Here is a 12242-nt window from a genome sequence, read left to right as displayed (position 1 = left end):
GAATATCAATAAAACATGGTATATCAAATTGCAGTTAAGGCTAGGCACCTCCCCTTGTCTTCAAGATGGATAAGGCAACCCAGTATGTAGAATAGAAGAATCAGAGACAGTCCCTGCTCCCACTGTTAGGAGTCCTATAAGAAGACCAAGCTACACAATGGTAGCATATATGCAGAGGGCAAAGGTCAGTCCTATGAAGGCTCCCTGGTTGTCGGTTGAGTCTCTATGAACCCCTAAGAGCCTGGGTTAGTTGAGTCTATAAGGTTTCATGTGATGTCCTTGACTTGTCTGTCTCCTACCATTCTTCCTCCCTCTCTTCCCCAGGATTGTCTAATGTTTGACTGTGGGTCTCGACATCTGTTTCCATCAGTTGCTGGATGAAGCCTCTTTGATGACGGTTGGGCTAGGCACCAATCTATGAGTATAGCAGAATATTGTTAGGCATTGTTACAGTGACATTTTTTTTCTCCATTCGTGTTTGGTTCTTTCCTAGGTCTCCGGACCATCCAGCCTCTGGGTCCTGATGCTCCAGGCAGTGTCAGGGGTAGGCTCCCTCTCTCATGGCATGGGTCTCAGGCTGGACCAGTCATTGGTTGGCCACTCCCACAATCTCAACTCCACCCTTACACCAGCACATTCCATAGACAGGTCAAAGGTTATATGGTTGGTTTAGTACCCCAGTCTCTCCACTGGTAGTCTTGCCTGCTCACAGGAGGTGGCCAGTTTAGGCTATGTATCCACTACTGCTAAAACTCTTAGTGGGGTCATCCTTGTACCAGGTTGAGAAGTTTTTAATTCTATTCCATAGCTCACTTTTAATTGGGTTGTTTGTTTGTGGGGCTTTTCAAGTTTCATTTTATAAAAGTTGTTTGTAAAAGTTATTCTAAACACCAACCCTCTGTCAGATGTACAGCTAGCAAAGATTTCCTCCTCCTCTACAGGCTTCTCTAGATTGACAGTTTCCTTCGCCACGCAGAAGCCTCTTCACGAGATTCATTTGTCAATTATTGGTCTCCATGGGCTATTAGAGCCCCTTTCAGAGCTTGCCTGTCCACCAACATTATAAATTCAGCTCCATACAGTACCCCACAGCACTGCAGCTCTCAGGACAAACTGCTAGCCATCAGCCCCCTGCCAACAACTCTGCCATGATGGGGGATTTTAATGAGTGCAGTACCATAAAGGAATTATGAGGCAAAGACAAGATCCACATCAGCAAACATCAGCATGATGATGGTAAAATGTTGATAGGATGCTTATGCTGAGGCACAAGCAAGAAAGCTCTGTCATTTGGGAACATTGTAGACTACACAAATTTAAAAAGAACCAGTTACTGGAAGATCAAGAAGATCCCAATCTGTGATCACAACCGACATGTTGAGAACTATTTGGCCTAAAGCTTGCTGCAGTCTCACGGACACTGCGCCATCATTTGTCTCCGAAGGTTCGGCTTCTTTGGATAGTGAGCATGGCTTCTTAGAATCTTCTTTCAGTCTTCACTGTTTGTCAGCTACCTCACTGACAACCCTGGATCCTTCCAGCTACTTGTCCTAGGATTTTTACCGGAATGTGTCCATGTCAGGAATTCTCAGATTTTACAACATGAAGATATGATAGCTGGCTGAAGATACGATGACTCCAACCTTACCAACCTGTCCCACCTTCAGTTACCATTTCACGCCTCTGCCTGGTGTTCATACACTGTGTTTCTCAGTCCATTATTCCACAGGACCAATGTAAGCAGTTTAAAAATCACTAAGCATTAATGCTTTCTCATGGTTTGCTTTTCAGTGAACCATACCAATAGATTACCACTGCTCACTGACCAACTAACCACTGAAGCAAATAATCACTTACTCAGATTCACATCCATCCTTCGACTCTATTACTTGTTTTCCCTCTCGTTCAGTCTTATCTCTATCCGTCCCATTATACTTCAAGTCACATACCCACTGTGGGGTCTATTAAGGAATGTTCCTATTTCTACCCTCAATTTACAAGGGCAAAGCACCTATATCACCATCAGATTAATCTAATAGATAAATGTGATGGTCATTTTCAATTTTCGACTTGCTTGGCTTAAAAGAAATTCTCAAACATGTACAGAAGTCTCAAAGAACTAGGAATACATAAAAATTTATTCATATTGTACTAGAAAAAAACAACATGAATATTGGCATTTAAATGGGGAGAAGAGTAAAACCAAGAAACCTTGGTTTCCTTAGTTACTTGCCCTTCTCATAATTTCACACAAAGGGCAAGATATGCATTTTCTGCTCAGCTCTGGATTCCAATTTTAAATCACTGAATTTGAAAACAATCAACTTATAAAACAAAGCACAGGCAAACATTCACACTCTGTATCTCACCAACCTCTAAGCTGAAACTCCCAGAAAGCCACAAGGATGACCCCAGCTAAGATTCCTAGCAATGGTGGAGAGGGTGCCTGAACTGGTCTTCCTCTTTAATCAGATCGATGACTACCTTCATTGTCATCATAGAGACTTCATCCAGTAACTGATGGAAGCAGATGCAGAGATCTACAGCTAAGCACTGGGCCGAGCACCCAGAGTCCAGTTGAAGAGAGGAAAGAGCGATAATATTAGAAAAGGAGTCAAGGCCTTGATGGGGATACCTACAGAGCCAGCTGACCCAAGCTAATGGAAGCTCATGGACTCTGGACCACCAGTTTCGGAGCCTGAATGGGATCGACCTAGGTCCTATGCATGTGGGTGACAGTTGTGTAGCTTTGTCTGTTTGTGGGGCTTTTAGCAGCGGGATCAGGACATGTCCCTGGCTTGAACTGACTTTGGGGAACCTATTTCCCCATGCTAGGCTGACTTGCCCAGGCTTGACACAAGGGGAGGAGCTCAGTCCTACTTCAACTTGATGTGCCATGCTTTTTTTAAGCCCATGGAAGGCCTGTCCCTTTCTGAATGGAGAGAGAGGTTGAATGGAAGGGGAGAGGGAGGGAGGCAAATGGGAAGGGGGGACTGGGAGGAGAAGAGGAAGGGGAAACTGTGGCTGGTGTGTAAAATAAATGAAAAAAAGGTTAATTAGCCAGGTGGTGGTGGCGCACGCCTTTAATCCCAGCCCTTAGGAGGCAGAGGCAGGTGGATCTCTGTGAGTTCGAGGCCAGCCTGGTCTACAGAGCTACTTCCAGGACAGCTAGGGCTGTTACACAGAGAAATCCTATCTTGAAAAACCAAAAAAAAGTTAATTAAATAAAAATTTTAAAAATGAGTTAAATAATTTCTTACTTAAAGAGGGAAGCATCAGGGTGCAGTCACAATCAAATCAAAGCAAAGCCAAACTCCAAAAGTATAACTAACTCAATTCACTCCTGATCTTCTGGGCTCCTCTAAGGGGCTTGGGTCGCTTCTCTGGCTTTGCCCTCTGCTGCACACACAGCTTGTCTTCTAGGCTCCGGCTGGCTCCATTCTGCTGTTCTGAGTGGTCATCCCATGGTACTGGCATCTCCAAAATGCTGGGCTCCCTTTCTGCAACTGGCCTGCACTTTCACTAACAGCCTTTTATAGCCTCACATCATGGGGTCAAACCTCCACTTCTCTGTGTGACCCCTTCAAATCCTGGGCCTTCAACTGCCATTGAGGCTGAACCTTCACCAATGGTCTCTCCTGGCCTCTCATAGTACCAAGCCACACATGCTTTTCATGAGCCCTTCATGCCTTCAAAACCAGTACCACCTGGGGGACTCTATGGTGTTTGGTCAGCCGGAGCAAAAGAAGTCGCAGCAATTACCACTAAATTCTCAGCTTCAGCTAACCAGCATCAATTGTCCCAGTAGAACAAAGGCTTCACTTTAATAAATCTTCTGGTCTCTTATTAATCACAGCAGCTTCTTTTGCTCTGGCTGACCAAACACTATAGATTCTTCATACACATGTCCTGGGAGAGTCTTTGCTTCCCTCTGAAATTTCATAAGCCAGGACCCCATCGTCTCAACTGTGTTCAACATTCTTATCTTCCAAACTCCTACAGAATAGCTTACTGAGATCTCGATACATTGTCCTTCCACCATTCTCTCCCCAAACACAATCAGGTCTGTCACAGCAATACCCTACTATCCTGGTACCAACTTGTCTTAGTTAGGGTTTCTATTGTGACGAAACGCCATGACCAAAACATTGAGGAGGAAAGGGTTTATTTGACTTACAGTTCCATAACACTGTTCATCGCTGAAGGAAGTCAGGACAGGAACTCAAACAGGGCAAGAACTTGGAGACAGGACCTGATGAGACCATTGAGAGTTGTTGGTTACTGGCTTGCTTCACACGACTTCTTCAGTCAGCTTTCTTACAGAAGTCAGAACCACCTGCCCAGGGGTGGCCCCTCTCACAATGGGCTAGGCTTTCCCCTGTCAATCACTAAGAAAATACCCTACAGACTTGATTGCAGCCCTGTCTTATGGAGGCATTTGTTTTCAATTGAGGTTCCCTGCTCTCAGGTAACTCTAGCTGTGTCAAGTTAACAATAAACTAGTCAGCATAAAATGCAAATGTTGTTATTAAAAAAATAAATAATACTCCATCATCAGTCCTTAGAAAGGGTGACCTAGAAGTATGTGACAGAAGTTATGGCATTTAATTTAGCAAGGGATTCTTAAAGAAACAGCACCTGCCCCCCACCCGCTGCCACACACACACACACCCATGCTCCTAAATTCAAACCGTACACCTGTGCCAGTGTTACAGTCCTATTTGGCCAGGTGGTGCCTCTAAGGAGCCTTTGGTTTGGCTAGTTGGGTGTGGAGAGATAGCTTACAGGCTAGTGGCATGCCTGATGAGGGGCATTGTGCCCTTGGACACAGCATATTTGTGGATATCTCCTAGCCACAGGAAACACACAATAGTTTAGATGTCTCTGAAGATGGTGGCTGGACACCTGGTCAAAACATGTACTTCACAATATGCTGCAGACTTAGGACACAAAACTTGGATGATTTGAGTTAGATCTGACCTGAAATCTTCTTTCCTTTGGTCTCCTTTTCATGATTCCAGAAAATACTATGCATGCTGCCAAGGGAGCGAAGCAATTAAATAGTCCTACTCAGCTGTAACACCTAGGAACCATGACAATCACTAGCATGGTAAATATGCATACAGGTGCAATAAGTGATGCTCACATGTTGGTGGCAACCAACAGCTCTCTCGTTGGATGTAAAGCCCACTAAACAGGAGGAGAATTGTGCCTGATCCCGGAAAACCAGCCAATTTCTCAAGGCTACTTACATCGTGGAGCTTAAAAAAGAATCTACTACCATCACTTCGTTAGACCAGCATAATTCCTTAATACATTCTATATCATATCCTTATACCCACAGGTAAGTATAGCTATTACATCTCACCAAGGAATCGTCTCTTTACAACAATGAAGACCATTATAGAAATACTGGACCACAATGCAGAGATCAACAGATTGTGGGAAGTCCAATCCCAAAAATATATCTGCATCACAGCTCAGGGGACATCATGAGAGAGGTGGCAGAAAAATTGTAAGAACCAGAACACAAGGAAGTTGGCTGTGAAACATTCTTTCCTAGGAATGACTACATAAATAAGAACTGAACAATGGCAATATCAACGGATAGGTTAACAAGGAAGGGGGAAACTCAGCATGGTCACACTCCTAGACAAAGAACTACATGCAACTAATGACTGGTTGTAGAAGTAGAATTACATCCCCCCCAATGATGGACGAGTCCAATTCTTAGTTGTCCAATGTAGAGTGGTCAGCCTTGAGATCATATACACACAAACAGCAAAAGTGGACTCAACACATGTACATACATACATGCATACATACATATATAACGATAATAAAAAAGAGCCTGTCAACTTGAGGCTCTGGGGTGGAGCACGGGAAAGGTTCAAGGCAGAGTAGCTGGGAGGAGCTAAAGGGAATAAAAAGGGGGAAAGTGATGTGGTTCTTCTTCAATAAAAGACATATTTCAAAAAATAACAGCATGTTCTCACAAATAAGTCTATGGTATTTATAGTCTTCTGGGAAAGGCTGATGCCTCCATGAACTTTCCTTAGTACCTTTGCGAAATACGTAACAAAACTCTATTTGTCTGGGGCAGCAGTGAAGGCAGTGGTAGCAGAAGTGCCTTTTCTTCTAGTTGACATTTTCCAGCTAATCTTCTCAGGCTCTTGGGAAATAAGGACCTCTTCAGAAGATGCGTCAAAGACTGGATCGGCCATCAGTCACGGCAATGCTAGTGGCTATGAAGAACCCATCATAGTGACTGCTGAAGCATGGGACCCATCACTATTTGTGGCATTCCCCCATGTCAGGAGCCTAGTTAACATCTGACTGGATGTCATCTTGCAACAAGCTACCTAGGAGGTGCTTAATGTGATTAATTGGTCCATCAGCTCAGCAACAGCCTGATTGACGTCATGATAGAATCTCTTGAGGCATAGAACCATCCTGTTACCTTGAAAGAAGGAAGGAAGTTTAGGGGGCTCAGTTGTTAGGAGCACTTGTGGCATAATCACGAGCATCAGAGCTGGGATTCCTAACTGGCCAGGAATCCTGCAAATGTCTGTAACTCTAGCTTCAAGGAATCCATTGCCCTCTCCTGGTCTCTGCATGTGCACACAGGAATGTACCCTCCTATTCACATGAGTGTGTTTCTTCATACAGACACGTACACACAAGCATAAATAAAATAAATCCTTAAAATCAAATAAAAGAAGTTTTGAAGATACCACAGAGAGCAAAGAGTCTCTCTGGACAACATCAGCTCATGGATGGCACGCTCTGAGCTTTTTGGAAAAAAAAAATAACCCTTACAGATATTTCATAAGGTGTGTGTGTGTGTATTATGTGTGTATGTATGATTTATCTGTATGTGTGTAAATGCAGGTGTGTACATGCACAGCACACCTGTGGAAGTCAGAGTCTCCTTTAAAAAAAAATCTACTTATTTGTTATTTGGGGATTTGGCTTTTGTGGGCCATGAATACTATGGCGCACATGTGGAGGTCAAAGGACATTTGAGAGTTAGTTCACCTTTCCCATTGTGAATTCCAGGAATAAAAGTAAATTCATCAGGCTTATATGGGAAGTGCTTTTAACTGCTGAAACATCTCACTGGCTCCAGGGTCTCTTTTTTGTTGTTCGCCTCTGTGTATGCTGGGCTAACTGGCCAGAAAGTTCCTGGGATCTCCTGTCTTCACCTTCCATTTCAATATAGGAGCGTAGCTATTGCAAATGTGGGCTACAATGGCCAGCTTTATTCAGGTTCTGGGGTTTCAAATGGATGTCTTCAGGCTTGCACAGCAAGCACTTCTCCCATTGAGCGCCCTCCCTAGCTTCCTACTGTGTAGTGTTTTTTTCAAGGATGCCATGCAGTACAGCATTATGGACTGGTATAAGGGTAGCCTGTCTGGTTCTTTGACAGTCCTTTTCCTCAAGACAATCAGGGCAGCAAGAAAAAGTCCAACAGCTGCCAGGTCTGAAGTCAAGTAATCATATCCCTCAACACTTCTGCTTAAGTTAATGAAAATGAATACCAGTTGGAATGCTTACAGTAACAATCTAAATAGCGTGTCATTAACAGTCAGGGATTCTAACAGATTCACCAAATGCTTAAACCAATACTATCCTTTATTTTTGCCTCACTTCTAGATCTGATCAAAATCTTCACAAGGCAGAAACACAGAGAAAAAATAAGGGTGCTTTTGTAAATATTAAGAATTCTTAAACATCTGCTAAGTTTAAAACTAATTCCTTACAACATTTAGATGCTAGAGGTATTCTTAATGTTAGTGTGGGTGAAAAAGAGCTACTGGGGAAAACTAAAACCAACCTAATTCTCCATGCAACATTCTTAGAGAAAGTCAATCAAGTTAATGGGAAATATTTTCAAATTAAAAGGTTATCCTTCAAGCATGTATGATGAGTAACACAATTTAAATAATTGTAAAGAATTAGGTAAGCCAAGCATGTGACACATGTCTGTAATTCCTCCACTCAGAAGACTAAACATGACAATTACGAGTTTGAGGCCAATCCAGGCAATGAAACCCTAGCTAGTGTTGGTCACACAGGGACCCTATCTCTAACGAGGGGTATGTATGTCTGTGTCTGTGTGTATGTCTGTGTCTGCATGTGTGTGGGGGTGTGTGTGTATGTGTGCATGTGTGTGTGTGTGCGTATGTGTGTGTGAAAATATCATGATTAAACCCAATGTGCTAACTTTAAAAAAATGATAATGACATGACAGGAAAATAGAATTTGGAGCATAGAGGATTTAGGTATTAAGAATAATAAACTTTATTTTGTAAATTTTAGTGATCTGAAACTAACTGGACAGATGGAAGCATCCAGTGAGAGCAGCCAAAGTTCTAATGTCCACTGACTTACCTAAAGAAGAACCATCATCCCTTAGGCCACAGCTAGCAGCTCACACTTATGGGAGAGTAACTTAGCCTGAACCAGTAATTGTCTCCCTGTGTGTTCTGTACCCAGAATGAGAAAAGGATTGGTGTTTGGGTTTGTTATTTTTTGCTCTGTTTAGTTGTGACAAATTAAAAATATAAATTCAAAGTTGTGACTCCTATCTTTAGCATCATATTAGGAGAATGATGGGAAATTATTACAATAATTAGGTTGAAACTACCATTCATTTTCTCAAACTCTTTCATGGCTGTGCTCTATCTTCACTTTCAAGAATATATGTATAACAAAATTCACCCACTGGACTCATTACCCAACCCCAATGTGATTGGCATGATTCATCACTCCACATAATAACTTTCCTCATTTATCATTCATTTCCACTAGACTAAAGGGAAATGAGTGTTGGATTAGTTAGGTGGGTGTGCAGAATGAGCTTGAATAAATGGCTGAATTAGTTACTTTATCTCATCACTGTGAGAAAGCCTGACAAAAACGAGGAAGGATTTATTTTGGCACATGTTTCAGAGACTAGAGTCCACCCTGACAAGGAAGGTATTGGTAGAGTCCATTCTGCCAACAGTGTGCAGTGGTAGCTCTTTATTTCTTACCCTTTGGGAGGAGTGGATGGGGGGTGGGGGAGGTGTGGGGAGAGTGAGAAGGAGGGGAGGAAGGGGGACCTGTGGTTGGTGTGTAAAATGAATTACCAGGAATCACGGCAAGCAAGCTGACATTAGCCTATCTAAACAGCCATATTGAACTAATTCTGCTTTCCAGGTCCGACTGTCTCAAAGACTTCGCGATCAGTGGGTCATTAAAAATTGAGAACAGGAGCTGGAGAAATGGCTCAGCGGTTAAGAGCACTGACTGCTCTTCCAGAGGACCAGGGTTCAATTCCCAGCACCCACATGGCAGCTCACAACTGTCTGAAAATCCAGTTCCAGGGGATCTGACACCTTCACACCAATGCACATAAAGATAAATAAATCATTAAAAAAATTTAAAAATTGAGAACATAAGCCTGAAGGAGATATTTCAGATTGGAACCATAAAAAGTATTTTTTCCAACCACCCCTACCCCAAGTTCAGGTACCATATTGGAAGAAGGGGTGGAAAGATTGTTAAGAATGAGAAGTTAGGAAAGACCAAAATAAACTAAGTATCTTCTAGACATGACATGAGCTGTGTTTTGACTCACAGTAGCTGTGCTTTCCTGCACAAGATCAAAAAAGTCAATATTCTAGTATGAGGGGTAAGAAGTTTGTGTGCCTTACCCCTAACTGAAGGGCTGTGGACAGTTGGTGGCTTTCTGAAGTGGGCGGGGCTGTTTTCCTTAAGGGTGTGGGTACTGGTAGGTCAACCACACTCCAGGGTATGACATTTACTCTCAGGAGACTATGGGCAGCACAAATTGGATTCAATAGGCTATTAATGAAAAAAAAAATACCGGATGGTGGTGCATGCCTTTAATCCCAGCACTCAGGAGGCAGAGACAGGCGAATCTCTGTGAGTTCAAGGCCTGGTCTTTAACAGCTAGTGGTAGGAGAGCTAGGACTGTTACACAGAGAAACTCTGTCCCAAAAAACAATAAACAAACAAATATAAATAAATAAATTATAAAGTGGCACAGATTTGGGGGGAAGAGGAGGTAGGGCAGATTTTGGAGGCGTTAAAGGGGTGAATATGATCAATGAGCTGGAGGAGGATGGGGGGAAACAAGATCATGACAGGAAAACCCACAGAGACGGCTGACCTGAGCTTGTGGGAACTCATGGACTCTGGATCAACAGCTGGGGAGCCGGCTTGGGACTGAACTAGGCCCTCTGCATGAGGGTAGCAATTGTGTGGCTTGGTCTGTTTGTGGGTCCCCTGTTAGTGGGACCAGGATCTATCCCTGGTGCATAGCCCATTCCCTGTGGTGTGATACCTTACTCAGACTTGATATAGGGGTGAGAGGCCTGGTGCTGCTTCATCTTAATGTGCCAGACTTTGTTGACTCCCCATGGGAGGCCTTACCCTTTGAGAGGAGTGGATGGGGGGTGGGGGAGGTGTGGCGGCAGTGAGAAGGAGAGGAGGAAGGGCTAACTGTGGTTGGTGTGTAAAATGAATTTAAAAATTCAAAAAGAAGAACAAAAAAGTCTTTTAAAATTATTGTATATATTCTTGGATGTTTTCATTAGACATGTCTAAATATTATATGTTGTAACTGAGTATAGCTTTTTAAAATATTACATATTAATTCTACAAGATAGTGCAGAGTGGTGCTGTTGTTCACTGAGAGAGGGTCTCATGTAGCTCTAGCTAGTCTTGAGTTAATTTCTGCTCCTTTTGTGTCCACCTCCCAAGTACTGAGATTATAGGCATGAACCACCACAAATGGCAAAACCGTAGCTTCCATTGTGACAGTTTTAATCTATATAATATTCTTGTATATACACATGAAGCACTTTGATCATATTCACTCCACCACCCCTTTGAGTATTTCTTATAGCATCATTTAAAAAAAAACAAACTAGGAAACATATTCCAACTTATCACCCCATATTTCCACTGTTAGCCAAATCATGTAGGAAACTGAAGAATAGCTCTCAGATATTTGTTTAATGGAAGATAAATGAAGAAACTGCATATGAAGGATAATATTGCTATTAATTTTCAGCTTGACTAGATTTAAATCATCTAGGATACAGAGAAGCATCCTTTTGATGGACCTGTGAAAATGTTTCAAGGTGAAATGAGGGGATAGAAAATGAATGTGGGTGCAGCATGTCATGTGCTGAAAGCCGGGACAGAATTGTTAGTCCAGAGACTAGGCCCTAGCCTCCAGCCTGAGAGTTGTATTGGTCTGGACTCCAAATCCCAGCATGCCAGGTCCTGACCACGCCCACAGAGTATTTAAGATAGCTCCCAAAGGAGAGTCACTTGATCTCTTGTCTGGACTCCAACTCCCAGCATGCCAGATCCTGACCCCTCCCACAGGGTATTTAAGAAAGCTTCCAAAGGAGACTCACTTGGACTCTTGTCTGGACTCCAAATCCCAGCATGCCAAATCCTGACCACTCCCACAGGGTATTTAAGATAGCTCCCAAAGGAGGATCATTTGGTCTCTTTTCTTTTCCTTCCTCCTGGTGATCGTTTTCGCGGCCCCAGGGGCCACCGGAGAGCGCAGGAATCCCATTAAATCTGGATATTTTTTAATTTGGATTATTTTGATTTGGCTTGATTGGAATTTTGTGTCGGCAGAGAGCTCGCATTAGGAAAAATTCCTAACAATAAAGGGAATCAAGGAAAAATCAAAGAGGCCCAACACCTCTGCCATACTCTTCTGGTCATGACTGACTGAAACTTGGGGAATTTTATGATAACACACAAAATCACTTCTAGTTCTTGTGACCACAATTGTTATTTCATGATATAAACCCCTCGAAAGGATAAAGCAGATTAACATGTTAGGTCACAAATAGGTAACCTTTTAAAAAGAAGATATGTAAATTAGGATAACATGCTGGCCAGTTATACTGAGTAGCGGACATCTCTACTCGGTGATATTTAGATGGTTTGCTTTATACATTTAAAGCAGTAAAGGTATTAAAGGTAAGGATTGAGGCATGGTTGTTTACGTGTTTTCCTAGGTATAGTAGTCAGTTCAAGCTACTCTAACAAAATCACTGCACACTAGGTGGTCTAGATAACTGAAATGTAAAGCCTCACAGGTCTAGATGATGCAAGTCCAGACCAAGGTCTAGCAGGATTGAATGCAAAACACGTGCATTTCAGTTGTATAAGCACCTTTAGACTCAGCATCCTTCCAAGAT

The sequence above is a fragment of the Microtus ochrogaster genome, unplaced genomic scaffold, assembly GCF_000317375.1.
Source record: "Microtus ochrogaster isolate Prairie Vole_2 unplaced genomic scaffold, MicOch1.0 UNK17, whole genome shotgun sequence".
Classification (NCBI taxonomy): Eukaryota; Metazoa; Chordata; class Mammalia; order Rodentia; family Cricetidae; genus Microtus; species Microtus ochrogaster.
The sequence above is the reverse complement of the archived record's forward strand: the minus strand, read 5'-3'. Positions refer to the sequence as shown.